General features: G+C 49.2%; 1 long non-coding RNA gene across 2 annotated transcripts; it reads right to left on the bottom strand.

Moving 5' to 3' along the window:
- Nucleotides 1-6,040: 6,040 nt before the first annotated feature.
- Nucleotides 6,041-14,816, bottom strand: LOC308656445. Of its 2 annotated transcripts, none has more exons than XR_014023727.1 (3): nucleotides 14,274-14,816; nucleotides 12,212-12,377; nucleotides 6,041-7,456 (listed from the first exon to the last, which is right to left on the bottom strand). It is a non-coding gene; the product is annotated as an uncharacterized lncRNA (long non-coding RNA). The 2 variants fall into 2 exon arrangements; XR_014023728.1 differs by having other exon boundaries at nucleotides 6,041-7,427.
- Nucleotides 14,817-15,528: the final 712 nt, after the last annotated feature.

Raw genomic sequence — 15,528 nt, 5'->3', positions numbered from 1 at the left:
CAGTCTTGGTCTGCCACTTATTAGCTGGATAACTTGGGGACAATTCCCCAAGCTTCAGTTGCCCTGTCTGTAGAATGGGGACAAGAACAGCAGCTGTCTCGGCGGCAGTGTGAGAGCCTGCCGGCCGGGTGGCATGTGTCTACACACAGCAGACGGTAGACATACAATGAGTGTCAGCTGTCTTCTCGCCCTTAGCCTGCAGCTCTCAAGTGTTTCTCTGCAGATTTCTGAAATCTCCATGTCCATCACACTAAGGAAGGACAAGAGCACACCCAGAGCTGGCCTCCGGGACAGCACGGAACATCAGGGTGAGGACCCCAGGGCTGAGGGGAGGGAAGAAGCAAGGAGAATCCGGTTCCTGAAGTGTCAGAGAAAATCAGCTGGGAGCCTGGGCTGGCAGAAGAGGTAGGGTGGTGGCAGGCAGCCAGTTGTCAATTAAAGATAAAATCTCTCCTCCAACAGTGGAGGGCAGATAGGGACTGTGCCCCCCTCCCCTCAAAGAAAGCCATTTGCAGCCAGGCTTGCTCAGAGGAGCTTGGCCAGGCGATAATGGGATGGGATGCACTGCTGGCTCCATAATGATATTACGCATCAGGGCCCACGTCCAGAATGGCTGTTTTTTTGTTTTTGTAGATCAATGTGGAACCATTTCATGGTCAGAGGCTGAGAACCCAGCAAGCAGCCCAGGGATATCATATGGCAGGGAGATCCTGAGGGGACCCAAGGGGATGCAGCTGGAGTGCATGGTGTCACCATGCACCCAGAGCCCTGGAGGAAGAGAGGGGCAGAGTGTACAGGAGGGCAGAGCTGGGTGAGAGAAGCAGGAGGCCCCACCTTGCAGAGACAGCCGGCCTTGCTATCAAAGACGCCACTCTGAGGCAGCTGGGAGCTGGAGGGGAGCCCAAACTGGGGAACTGCTTAAGATAACAGGACACTGTGGTGATTGAGAGGGGTTTTTGAAGTCAAAAGGATTTGGGTTTGAGCCCCGGCTCCATCACTTTCTAGTTGTGATGGCACTTAACCTGTCTGAACCTCCTCTTCTCGTCTTTGTGATGGGAGCAACAATGGGCTCTACCTCACTGAGCTGTCAGGAGGATGAAACAAGTTGGTGCCTGCAGAGGCTTCGGCACAGCGCCTGGCGCATAACCGTTGCTTACAAATGTGGGGGTTCGGGGTGCTGTGGAGCAACTCAGTCAAATAACATGACCATTTTGTTTGGATGCCCTCAATTTTCAAAATAGGTGCTAGGAATTAGCCTTGTTCCAGTGAAGCCCTTATCTCCATGCAAAAGAGTAAGAGTAGGAATAATTCCAAACAGCTGCCATTTATCAAGTGCATGGCAATACATTTAATGCTCATAAAAATGCATTCCAAGATTGGTGTTATCATTATCTTTGTTCCACAGAGAAGAAAACTGCAAGTCAAAAACACACAACCTGGGCTGGGGTTGTGGCTCAGTGGTGGAGCGCTTGCCTGGTATGTGTGGGGTCCTGGGTTTGATTCTCAGCACCACATAAAAATAAATAAAATAAAGGTCCATCAACAACTACAAAAAAAGATTAAAAAACAAAACAAAACACCACACAGCCTGCAAGTGGCAAAGCTGGGATTCCGAGCCAAGCAGCCTGGCTCTGTGGGCCCAGTGTCTAGCCCCTGTCTAAACCAAACATGGCTTAGGAGGCATTAGCCCCTAGTGTGGGAATTTGTGCTATTAAATTTTTCATTTCCTTAAGCTCAGTTGATTCTTATAGTGAAAGCATTGTTTCCCCTTGTATAGATAAGAAAACTAGAACTCAGGGAAAGGAGTGATTTAACTCACTCTTCCTTTTATGTGTGTGCACCCCATCACACACACACACACACGTGCCCACACACAAAGGGGTAAGGGATGTCTTCTCAGACTTCGTTAACTAGCCAGTGGTAACCTCCAGCTCAGGAAGTGACTGGTCCATTCCCTGTGCAATGCTCCGGAGTTTTATTCTCTGGCACATGGAAGAGGTGCCTGGGAGGGACTGGTCTGGGGACCAAGTTACATAAGGAAGATCTAACCTGGAGAAGACTCAGTGGAAACCTGATCTCCACTTTCAGGTATTTGAAAGATCCTGAGAGGAAGGGGTTTCCAATGATACCTGGAAGTGTTAGGAAACACTTGCATTTGGATAAAGAAGAAACTTGTTGTTTTGTTTGCTAGTAGAAATTTAATGCACGGTATTGCAAAACATCTCATAATCAATAGGGAAACCCCCATCCCTCTCCTCCCTCTGAAGGTAGCACCAGGAACATCTGGTGTAGGTCCTCCAGGTCTTTCTGAAAAGAGACTCTTTCTAGAAAAGTCACCACTCCATTCCCTGGACACGTTAAGAGACACTGGACAGTAATGTGTTGTGCCAGGGGTTCATGGGAAGAACTTCTGCTCCGCATGGAAGTTGGTTAGAAGACCTCCTCCAGTTGGAAGACTGACTCACCTGGGGCTGTGCAACCAGTTCTGTCCAGAACCCAGGGCTTGTGAGCAGGGGTCAGATCAGCTCTTTCTCAGTGTGATTTCCTCCCAATTCCCTAACTCCAGAGCAGAATTCCCAGCAAGACTCGCTCTGCTTCTTCCCCACCCATCATGGGTATAAGGAAGGCAAAGGAACATCTAGCATGTCTTGTCTGCAGTGGGTAGGTGGACACCTGGGCTTGGGTTGTGATGTGACCCAGACTCTCCACCCCTGCCCATCTTCCCTGCGCCAGGAGACATCATTGCAGTGAATGCTTTCCTTCAGTTAGGGGCTCCCAGCCTTTGTGTGCAAACCCTGGTACCCACAATAGGTGTCACACAAGCTGGCCTCAGTATCCTGGGCTTGGGGTCACCATACCTAGGCCCAGGACAGCACACATCACTACAGAGGGCTGCTAGAGGACTCCAAGGTCCTGGATCTCTCCTGGGTGATCTCAGTTGCACCCCCACCCCAGGGGGCCTTGGAAGGATGGTGGTTAATGCACATATGCCAGGGCTGCCCCGTACTGGTCTCTGGAAAATGTGGGGTCCTGCTTTTAGCTGAGTCAGGGTTCCTGCTTCCTAAATCAGCCATCCCTGGTTGTTGGTCAGGGGTGGGTGGGGCTACCCACTTTCTCTCTCCACTTGCTTTCCTAGTTGACCTTCCTACTCCTGTGGCCTTCAACACTTCCAGGAACAGAGACACAGACGGAGCCTCTCCTCCATTCCTGGTGCTGCTGTACTTGCTGGGGGTACAGCACTGGTCCAGACAGCCAGGTCCTTACCTCTCATGCTACCCATGCTCACTAACTGCCTGCTGGACCAGACACAGTACTGTCACTGCTTCCCTGACACCAACTTTGATTTCACGCCTCTGCTTCCCTTCTCTGTGCTCCCCCTACCCCCGCAGGGGGCTGAGCCTGAAATTTGGGGGGGGGGTGTCATTCTTAACCAACTCTTTCATTCCCTATTTCACTGACTTAATTATCATGCATGAAATCTTTATGGAAAGCCTGTATTGGGGCTGGAGCGTGGCTCAGTGGTACAGCTCTTACCTGGTAGGCACAAGGCCCTCGGTTCGATCCCTAGCACTGCAATGTATAAATAAATAAGCCTGTCCTGGGGAAACAACAGTAATAAGATGAAAGGATCCCTACCCTCATGGAGTTTACATTCTAGTGGGGGAGAAAGGCCAGAAGACAATTGGCAAAAATATATATTTTCTACCCCAAACTTCATCCCATTAGCAAGTTCTATCTTTCTGGTTCTGAAATGTATTTTAAATATTCTCTTCACTCCCTCAGCACTGTGGCTCATGGCCCCCTGCGGGGACTGCCTGGAGTTCTGCAGGAGGCTCCTCCCACTCTCCCTAGGTCCCCTCTGCCCTTCCACCACCCCATCTCCACCCAGAAGCCAGAGAGTTTCTCAAAATGAAACCAGGATCATGTTACCCCTGCTTAAAACCTTCAGTGGCTGAATTCCCACTGCGTTTGGAATAAAATCCCAACTCCTCAGGGGCCCCTCTAGGCCCTGATGCTGCTCAGGCTACTTACTGCCTCTGCAGACTCTGTTTGTCCTTTTCTGCTCTCAGCCCTCAGCCCTTGGGAACCAGCAGCTCCGTTACCCTCCGCTTCTCACACCTGCCAGTCTCTTCTTCACGGTGTTATCACAGTGCTGCCCCCACACACACCCCCAGCCCCTTGTCTCAGTAGCTGGGTTCTGTCCCTTATGCCCTGGGTTCCCGAGTTGTTTAGCACCTCAGCCAGCTGGTTTTCTCCAGATGCTTGTCACTCTGTAACTCTGTGTTTGTTTACTGCCTGCCTTCCAGTGGGTTGCTAGGGCCTAGCCCAGTGCAGGGGACTGGAGATGGACCTGCCCAGAGGTGCTGAACTCCATCCTTTCTTACCCACCGAGCTGCCTCCAGCTGACTTGTGTGCCTCCCTTCTAGGGCATTCCTGGGAGTCCTTGGGGAACCATGTGAAAGCTCTTCTCTACATTATGCATTTCCTGCCGGAGAAACTGTCGGAATAATGAGGAGGGTTGGGAGAGGAAAACGGGAAGAGAGGGAAGGGGAAGGGGAGAGTCCCATACCCATAGTTCCTCTTCTCTTCACTTCAGAACTTCCCGCTTCCCACTTGGTCCTTTTTGGTTCTTATCAAATCCTGGCCCCCAGCACTGCGAGCTGGGCAAGGGTGCTGATCCACCCTGGCTCCATGCATAGTAGATGCTCAGCAAAATGTTAAAAAGAGATGATGAGAAAGGAAGAAATGAGTGAGAAGGAAGAGAGGAAGAGGAGGGTGGGATGAAGGAGGGGATGCAGAGAGGAGAAGGAGGAAGGGAGTGAGGCTGAGGAGTGTGGAAGAGGCAGAACCTTGAGCCAAGTTGCCTGGCCTGTCGTTCCCTTCTAGCCAGCAGCCCCAACCTTCTTTCCTGACCTGGGAGACTCCAGGGTCTGCTCAGGCCTTAGGTGGGAGAGCGGGGTTCCTCCAGATCCCACTGACACCAGGGCTTCCTGAACTCTGGCTCATAGACCCAGGGGTAGAACCCAGCCCTCAGGAGGCCTGTGGGGGACTAGAAACCAGGATTCCTTAGCCCCAGCCTCAGCTCCAGTCCTGACATCTGAGAGACTCTCCTTAGCACCTCTCCCTCAACCCCTCAGCCCAGCCAACTTCAAATCCCTTCTCAGTCTGATCTGATCAGAGCAAACAGACTTCCCCCCATGCCCAGAAGCCAGGCTCACCAAGAAGGCATCTCACCTCTTTTTGGAGGCCCTGGCCCAGCCAGCTACCCCTGGGGAGGACCAGGGCAAACCCAGGAGGCCAGGAGGCCCAGAGGAGCTGTTCCGGAGCAGTTGTTGCCGCGGTGGCCCTCCCTGATGTGGTGGCTCTCCGGTTACCATGGAGAAGGGAGCCGTGCCACCAGTGCCACCATCTCTGAAGCTACCTCCACAGGGACACAGCTCTGGGATCCTTCATCCTTCCCAGCACACTGGCTGCTCAGCCTGGCGGGGGGTGTGGGGTCTGTGCCATCCTCAGTGCACACCGTGGCCACAGCCCAGCCCCTTCCCACCCTACCCCATCTCAGCTACTTCCAGCCATGGAAGCAGGGCCCTGTATTCCTCCCCTGAGGGGACAATACTGTTTGTACTCCTGGCAAATCGATTAGGGACCTCATTTCTCTTAGGACCCTGTTAGAGGTGGCAACCAGCTCCCAGGGAACCTGGGGAAAGATGGGGAGGGAGTGGGGAGATATGAAAGCACCAGCGTTACCATTCCCCCTCTGGGCCTCAGTGCTGGATTGCGACAAACTGGATTTCCCTGGGCAGGACTGCAAACGTTGATCTCTAATACTCTTCATCTCGGTTCTTGATTTCTTTCCCACCCCATGCAGGGACTCCCACTAATTACCATGCTCCTGCTGCCCCACCTCCAGCATACAAACATATTTCCAGAGATCCTCACTCTCTCTTCATCTAAGATCTGCACAAGAAAGTATCTGACGCCAGTCATTAACATGCTAGTGCGAATGAAGGTCCAAGTATGTTGTATTTCGCAGGACGTAGGATTGCAAGACGGCAAGAACTTATGGAGTTAAAGCCTTGTTCTCTGTTATAGGAAATCCTAGCACCAGAGAGGTCTCTTTGTTTTTATTTCTTTGTACTTTTTTTCTTTTTCTTTGTGTGTGTGTGTGTGTGCGGGGGGTGGGGGATACCAGAGATTGAACCAAGTGGCTACTCTACCACTGAGCTACATTCACAGCCCTTTTTTATTATTATTTTATTTTTATTATTTTGGTACCAGAGACTGAATCTGGGGTGTGCTTAACCACTGAACCACATCCTCAACCTTTTAAAAATATTTTATCTAGAGACAGGGCTCACTGAATTGCTTAGGGCCTTGCTAAGTTGCTAAGGCTGGCTTTGAACTCACAATCCTCCTGGCTTAGTTTCCCAAGCCATCGGGATTACAGGCGTGCTCCAACATACCTGGCTATTGTTTTATTTTGAGACAGGGTCTCATGAAGTTTCCCAGGCTGGCCTGGAACCTGAGGTCCTCCCGCTCAGCCTCCAAAGTAGTTGGGATTACAGGCATGTACCACTGTGTCCTTTTTTTTTTTTTTTTTTAATTCAGGGGAGAAGAAAGCAGGAGCTCCCTTGTGTAGGTCAATCTAGAGGCTAAAACTTTACAAGGAATTCTGGCTCTGATTAACCAAAACAAAAACACAGCACAGAGGGGAAATCAGACTGATATGCAACTGGAGTTGCCTGTGTGTAGATTACCCCTCTCCTGTTGCGCCACCCCCTCCATTCCATTATTGCATCATCTGCCTATCAAACTCTTACTCATCCCTCAAGGCCCACTCAGCTGTCATCTTCTCTGAGAAGCTGTCCTGCACTATCCCAGGCAGAATACCTCTACCTTAGGTGCTCCTCACAGTGATACCCTGTTGCTTGTTTGCTCACCTGTGGATGCTTCCATTATTAGTGCCAGAGCCAGCTCAGTGCTCAGGAGCTCAGTGGTGAACAAATGAAGGAAGGACCGAATGAAAAGTTAGTGAATGATTTAGCTGCTCACTATTGACGTCTGTCAATCTCTGTCCATCACATCTGTCATTCAAGTCCATGTCTGGGTGTCAGAATTTTGTCCAGAGCAATTCCCTGGGATGCTGTCCTCCTACCACCCAACTCTCAATGCTCCCATCCACACCGCTCCTCCATGGCCCCAGCTCCCCAGGCTCCATGGAGCTGGGTCTCTTCTTCCTGGTGTTACTGGCTGCGGACTTCCATGGAGTCCACTGGAACAGCCAGGGAGGGGCTCACATCCTGTGCCCTTTCCCTCTCCATGATCTTCTTTCTCAGTCTTTGTTACAAGTTCTTCTGGAGCCTCATGCTCTCCCCAACTCCTGGAGGGCTAGTCAGTTGCTCTCATTTGTGCTTTGGACAAAATTCCTGGGGCAGAAATGGGGCATAGAAAGAGGCTGAGGAAGGAAGGGAGGGAGGGAGGAAGAAACAGAGAAAGAAAGAAAGGCAGGCTGAAATGTGGCGTTTCCGTCCTATTGCCAGGCTTCAGGCTCCACATCTGAGATGGGAACAGAAGCCCATCACCCTCACCCAAGGTGGTCCTCCAGCCTGCTCCCAGCAACGTGGGCATTTCTGCAGACTTGGGGAACGGGGGCCTCTGGAAGTCCTAGTAGCTAATTTTGAGTGCCTAGACAGGCAAAGATTGTTCTGATTGTTCTAAGTCCTCTATGTAGATTAATCCTCTGAACAAGCCCAGGAGGTGAAGGTTCTTTTCTTCACTCATATTTTCTAGATGAGGAAAGCAAGGCACAGAGAGTAACTTGAAAGAGGACTCACAGGTAGATTTCACAGGCCAATTTGGGCCTGAACCCATTCAGGCTGGCTCTGGCCCTGTGTGTCTGTCTCCACCGGATCTCTAGCCAGACATAGCTGCAGGTAGAAGATGCTGGCCCCTTAGCACCAGAACTGTGTGACCTTGGGCCAGTGATTTAACCTGTCTGAACTGGGATGCTGTCCCCCTACCACCCCACCCTCAATGCTCCCATCTACACCGCCCCTCCATGGCCCCAGCTCCTCTGTGGAATGAGGATAATCATTCATTTCCTACAGATCCTGTTGAGGGGAGCAAGTGGAAGTGGAATATGTGAAACAGCTAGCCAGGCCCATGCAGCTGAACAGTCCCAACGTGTGTCCTTCCTAGTGGATACCTAGAGAAACAGCCAGGGGTCTGGGGTTGGCAGACCTGATTTTCACAACAGAAATTCTTTTCCAGAAATCCCTTGTTAGAGCCACACATTTAGGATAACAGGATGAGGCATGTCAACCTTGAGTCAGGACCTTGAGACATTAATTCTCGTGAGACAATTCCCTGGCAGGGCCATTTCCCTCTTGTTGAGCCAGAAGCAGTGAGAACTGTGTGCATGCTTTCTAAAGCAGTGAGAAGACAGAGGGTCACCCATGAAGCTGCTTCTTATGCTTGGGAGTACCTTGACCACAACTGTCAGCCTCCTTCCTCCAGCAAGGTCCTGGGATTGGGACTGCCCCCAGGTCCTTTCTACACATATCTGTGAGCCACTGGAAGCGACAGCTAAGGCGGCAATGAGGTAAGAGGATGCACAGGACAGGTGGAAGGTAGGAGTTTGGATCTTCAAAGTTGCCCCAAAGCCCAGGTGCTGAAGGCATGGTCCATAGTCCATTGTGCTATTGGGAGGCAGGGGAACTTCTAGGAGGTTGGGCCTAGTGGAAAGAAGTTAGTCTTTGGGAGCGTGACCTTGAAGGGGATATTGGGATCCTGACCCCTTTCTGTTTCTTTGCTTCTTGGCTACCATGAAATGAATGGATTTGCCTCCTCTGCCATGCACTCCCACCAGGTTGCACCGAGCCTCCCACAGGCCCAAAATGATGGGGCCAAGTGGCCATAGACTGAAATCTCTGAAACCCTGAACCAAAATAAATCTTCCTTCTCTATAAGTTGATCATCTCAGAGGTGTTAGAGATTCCTTACAGTGATGGAAAACTAACACTGCCGGAATCTTAGAAGAGGAGGAAGAGAGGGAGGACGAGAGAAAGAGGAAGGAGAAAGAAAGGGAGAGTGGAAAAGTGGAGTAGAGGCAGAAGAGAGAAAAAGTGGGAAGGGCAGGGGAGGAGGAGGTCCTGCCTTTGCTGGGGCTGAGGTTACGGGGCCTAAAGTGGACTGAAGAGGCTGGAAGTGGAACAGCCGAGAAACCCACACTGTCTGGGTGCCTGCTGAGCAAGCACATGAATGAATGGAACAGGGACAACAATTCAAGGAAGACTGGGCCCATCTCTCCTCAGAGGTGGGTCAGGACGGGAGACCTTTACTCCAGTCCAGCTGAGATTAGTCGGGATTCTTTTTCTGGGGATGTTTTCTTTACGTAATCATTATTTTTAACGGGGCCGGCTGGGGCTGGGTTAGCCTGACGCCACCCTGTCCTTGGCAGGTGGGCGGTACCTTGAGACCAAAACCACTCTGGGTTTTTATTCTCACTGTGGCTACTGCTGGCTTCGGAGACAGAGATCTGATTTCCAAAAGGAGACTTGGGAAGCTAAGTTGGGGAATGGACACCACTTCCTTTATTAGAGCAAAACCCAGTTCCAGGACGGGTCAAGGCGGCCTGAGGCCCTGCCTCTCTCAGGCCCCCAGAGCTGTGGCATGCTTTTGGTGACCTCATTAGACACCAGCAAGCCGCACCCTGGGAGGTCCTGGGCCTCTGAGCCCCGCAATGCCAGTGGAGAGGCATCTGTTCCCTCCTCCCCTCACTTGCCAGAGCGCGCTGTTCCTTCCTTCATTCTCCCAAATACTTTCTCTTTCTTTATCTAAGTCCACATGGGAGACTCCTGGGCTTCAAAGAGAATTTGTTTGACACTTAGCACCCCTCCAAATATCAGCCAAGGTTGTATGTGAACGTGGGTGACTGTACGTTTCCCAGAGAGAGGATCCAGAGCTTCCATCAGATTCACCAAGGAGTCCAACCCACCCCACTGCTCTGGGAAGAACCATCTGTCTAGGGGTTACACGCTGGGTCTGTGCAGGCTGTGAAGATAGCTGGAGCCTGGGTTTTAGTCCATCCCAAGGAGTCCTCACTATGGGGCTTTGCTCTGTTATCGCTTCTTCTAGAGTTCAGATTGGTTCCACGTGGGGCTGAATGTGGAAGGAATCAGGGACCCTGAGCTCTAGCCTGGCTTCCACCGCTGACTGCACAATTTCACTTCACTTCGCTGAGCTACAGGTTGTCAAGTTGAGGACGATACTGCCCACCTTAACAGGCTCTCACAAGCTCAAATGAGATCTGTGTCCCTACCACTGAGCTTACTAACCACCACTTCCTAAAGCTTCATGTCCTTCCTTCCTCTTTTCCTCCTTCTCCAAGGCCTTTTTTCAAAAGTAATAGGTAGTCTCCACTGGAGGACCTCTGAGGATGCTTAAATTGGGAAGAGAACGAGCACCATCATCCACAGCCTCCCCTGAGGGACTGGGGCCGGAAGGTTAGCTCTGGAGAGGGAGAGCTGAGGGACCAGGGGGCTCAGCGCAGGTGCTAGCTGCTCATGGGGCAGAGAGGCATCTGGCCCTGGATCTGATATTTGGAACATGGCTTGATATCACACTGGATTTTATCTTTAACCATATATTTGACATTTGGTGGCGCTCATTTCTAAACATGGGGCTGGAGCTGGCAGGCCTGGATCCATTCTCTGAGTTCCAGTTCAGCAGCCCCTGCTGCTCTGGGCTTTGGTTTTCCTCCTCTCCTGTCATTAGAAGACATTTGTGCAGAACTCAGCAGTGATCAGTTCATGGTGCAAAGCGTGGAATCGGAAGCAGGGGAAGTCTTATATCTCCAAGGAGATAAGATCAGAATTTCCTCGTTCAACTGGATGGTTAGTCTTTCACTTGGTGATTGTATAGCCCCAAGTGGAAATAGGACCCTAGAATCTGCTGTCTCCCAGACTGGCCACATAGGGACACATCAGCCCTGGGAAGCTGATTTGAGATCCCTCCTACCCAGCCCGCATGCACTTGGGTGCACAGAGGCGGATGGACTACAGAGCCATCTTGAAATCTCACCCCACTCTGCCTCATCCTTTCCTGGCAGCCACAGTCTGTTAGCTAAAGAAGCTTGTTCCATGCACATATTTTGTTTCCAGGTAAAACTAAAACAAGTCATTTTTCTCTTCCTAACGTTGGTGTAGTGGGGGATCTAGGAGGATGTTGCCTGAGAATTAAGGAATTCTTGGTTCTTCGTACTCTGCAGGCCTGTTTCAGCCTTACCTGCTCTTGTTTAACCTGTCACTTCCAGGAGCCAGAGACCACCATCTCAGGGGATGCCCAGGAAGGACACCTGACTTCTCAGATACAAAGGGCAAGAGAAAATCAAAGCCAGCTCTTAACCCCCTCCAGACGATGGGCTTTTTCTTGCCAACAGTTGAGTCAATGCCAGGCTGGGATTCTTTTATCTTACCTGAACCTGGCCCCAAAGGCTGCTAGAGTATCAACTACTAAGTCACCAATCCATAAAAGTCGCCTTACAGCCTTCCTCAGAACCCAAAAGGAGTCTTTGCTATGTCCTGACCTCAAGAGCCACCTTGCCCCCCTCTATCAATGCATTCTTCATCTTGGATTTGGGCATCACATCTGTTACTTGATGCCCAGAAAATATTTTTAGCTACCAACTGTGATGCAAACTTCATCCCCATTCATAACTGGGGTAACAAGAGGATAGGGAATTGGAGAAAGTTCCACCAGCCACAAGGCTAACATCTCCTTGAAGTAACTTGCTACAAGACAAGTCTTGTCATGTCCCTACTTTTCTGGTTGTAGATGAGACACCACAGCTTCCCCAGACCCTTGTCTATTGCTACAGGGATCCAGCCTATCAAGGTCTCCCGTCAGTCCCTGCCCCTCCCTCTCCACACACCCCATTCTCTAGTTAGGTGCACCCATGAGTGTTCTCTGAATTTGTGCCTCTCCCTGCTTTGGGTCTCATTCTTCTCTTTGTTTGGAATGTCCCTCCACCACTTTTTTTTTTTTTTAGCCTACTCATCCCCGGTCAAGTCTTTTCTAATCTACTATGTCCCCCCAGCAGATTGCAGACCCCCACAGTCCTGGACACACCTCAACATCAGAGCATCTGATGTGATGACATTTGCTCAGCTGCCTTACACAAACCCTTCTAAGGGCCATAGTTTGGACTCACCTTCCTAGGTCATAAGACTTGTGCAGATATGTTCATAAGAATGATTCAAACTGCAGATAAAATCGGGGGGATACGGTATGTTCTTTCAGTGGCTGGTAGAAGGAACATGTTACTGGCAGTCAAGCCAGGGAGCCTGCCTGGATCCCAGCTGATGAGATTTGGTTACCTGCTGTATAAGAAATAAACAAATGATGTAAGGGGAAAAAATTGGGAGCAGTTACAATTTATAGAAACAATAGCCAGGAGATATACATATGTAGATATATGGAGATTGAGCTACCCTGTGCTTAGCCAGAAAACTTGTCACAGGTCAGTTTCTTTGATGCCCACCTGGGCCCGTGTCTCAGCCATAAGGAGGTTCAGGAGTTAATAAGATTTGAAGCTCTTAATTTCAAAGAGACTGTATTTCACACAGAGGCTTTGCTGAACAGATGTGCACAAAGATTATTTAATAGAAAGAACTGTGCAATCCACTCATGGCTATTGAGCCCTTGAAATGTGGTAAGTGCCACATGTCAAAATGGCAACATTTGGGACTTGCTGGGTTTAATAAATAAAACATTAAAATTAGTATTTAATTAAAATATTAAATAAAGTATTGCAATTTAATATTGAATTTTATTATTAAAATTAATTTTTACCCTTTTGATTTTCCTTTTAAGTGTAACTACCAAAACACTTAAATTATACCTGTGGCTCCCATTATATATCTATTGGAAAGTGTCCCCCTGGAAGGTTTCATTCACTTCATCATTTGCTATTATTAACTAAGGACTCATAAAGTGAAGTTACATGTTAACTTGGCCATTTTTTTTTGTCTAGTACAGATGGGATTATTTCTGTCCAGTGAGAAAGATAACCCCAGTTTTACTGCCCTTTAGGACATGAGCTAAATTTATCTTTAAGAAATTATTTTGCTGTGACTTTCTTTTAAATCCCAGCTCTTCAAATGCTCTTTGAATCAACTCTATCACCTTACTGGTTCTCTTGTTAATTATTAAGTTCAGTGACATCTTTTTTTATGAGAAGCACACTTTTAACTATTCGTAAGTTGTACTTTGATAGATCTCTGTCTCCTGTCCAGGTGAGAGTAAAGACTGAATTACTAACATGTTAAGTATTAAGTAGGGGTTCAATGAATGTTGAGTGAATAAAAGACCCTTATTTAGATTTGGGACCTTAAGTGTGTACAGCTACCCATATTTTGCAACAGCATCCCTTATCAGCTACTGGCCTGGAAGGTGGGAGATGTGGGAAGGATGAGATCCTCTTCTCAGAAACCCAGACCCTTTGGGTGGTTCCCTAATTCTTGGTGTCTGTGGTCCCAGGGGGATGCTGGCCAAAGCAATTCCCTTTTGCAGTGGGAGCCCAGAGAAGTTTCCCATCCCTTCCTGTCCTGTGGCATGAGCTTGCCAACTACGGCACTGTGAAGATTCTGTCAGACAAGCTCAGCTGCTCCTCAAGGTCTGGACACAAACCTTTTTATTGTTAGAGGTCAGTAGCAGTGCTGGCCTCAAAAGCCAGGTCTTCTTGGGGTTGTGCAGAAATCTCTCTAGGTCCTGAATCCTGTCCAATAATTGCAAAAAATATGTTTCATCCCTTTTACCCTCCTGGCCATCTCCACAGCGGGGGCTGGCCCACTGGTAACTGAGGTAGAAGTTGAGTGCAAATTCCTTGAGGGCAGAAGCTGTTCATTTGTATGCCTGGCACCTGGTTTAGCATGCAGCCTGGCGCACAGTGGACACTCAGTGAATGCTAATCCCCCTTCCCCTCCCTGCCCAACTGCTGAGGGCCATTGCCAAGTAGGAATGACGCATCGAAATTTCCTTGCCAGCGTACCCCATGTTAAATGGACTTGCCTTGGAATTTCGCTGTATCAATTTTCTCTTTCTCCGGGCTGACAAACTTCAAACCTTGAGCCAACCATTTTTCCCAGTTTGCCTGAGAAATTTCTAGGGACAGGCAGCTTGAAACAAAAACGAAATAAATCAAAACAAGAACACATTGTTTTTTGAAATGGTCACCCATTCTCTCGCCTTCCCTCAGGGGCGAGGAATTTCACTTACCTCCAAGTTTCAGACGTTCCACGTACGGACCACCAAATGCCACAGTCTTGGCTGGGCACAGAATCACGAGCCACCACACAGCTTTGTAGATTCAAACAGCAATTCTTTATTCCCGAACTCACACTGGCCTCTACACACGTTCTGGGGCAATCCCAGTTCTGCTGCCACCAAATTCACCTACTCCACGAGGCTTTCTTCCCAAAATACTTTCTGAATCTCCCGAGAACTCAACGGGAGCTCAGGCAGCAGGAACGCCCTATTTCCAGCAGCAATAATCTTCAACCTCCAACTTCCCTAAAACCCATATTGTCTTAAACTGGGAACGCCTTAAACTTGTCTTAAACCGGGAATGCCCTAAACCCAAAGACCGGGATACTTCCTCAAACCTGATCAGCTCTAAACCCGGATCCGCCCTGGTCCTTGAGCAAGGTCACCTTACATGCAATGTCAACAGCGAAATTCCAAGGCAAGTCCATTTAACATGGGGTACGCTGGCAAGGAAATTTCAATGCGTCATTCCTACTTGGCAATGGCCCTCAGCACCCAACTCCAGCACCAGAGCCAGCTCCCTTCCAATGAGCCTGATGCATAGAGTCCTCAGCCTGGATAGAACATTGCTTAATCAATCCCCTCTCTGAGAGTCTGAGCAGGATCAGCTGATATTTAGGCATCTAGCTCAGGGCTGGTGACCTTTCAGGAGTGTCACAGGGAATGTACCTTTGTCCACTTTCCGAGAGACAGAAAGAGTGGGCGGGGGTGGGGTGGGGTAAGAGGCTTTGCTTCTGTAGAAGGAGAATAATTTTTTTAATTTATCACGGTGCTAGGGATTGAACCCAGCACCTATGCATGCTAGGCAAGTACTTTACCACTCAGCTACATCCCAGTCCTGAAAACTTTTTAAAATTATGGTAAAATATGCATAGCATAGATTTACTGTTTTAACCATTTTTGGCATAGCAGCTCAGTGACATTAATTACATTCACATTGTTGTACAACTATCTCCACTGTCCATCTCCAGTACTCCTTACATCTTCTCAAACGAGACTCGGTACTCATTAAACACTGAGTCCTCATTCCCCCTCTCTATCCGCCCCTGGCAACTAGCATTCTACTATCTGTCTCTCTGAATTGGACTACTCAAAGTACCTCATAGAAGTGGAATTATACAGTATTTGCCCTTTGGGGACCAGATTATTTCAATTAGCATAATGTCCTCAAGCTTCATCCATGTAGCATATATCAGGAATTTC

This window comes from Spermophilus citellus (genome assembly GCF_964194105.1).
Source record: "Spermophilus citellus genome assembly, chromosome: 9".
Lineage (NCBI taxonomy): Eukaryota > Metazoa > Chordata > Mammalia > Rodentia > Sciuridae > Spermophilus > Spermophilus citellus.
Note: the sequence above shows the minus strand (reverse complement) of the source record. Positions and strands in the feature narration are given on the sequence as shown.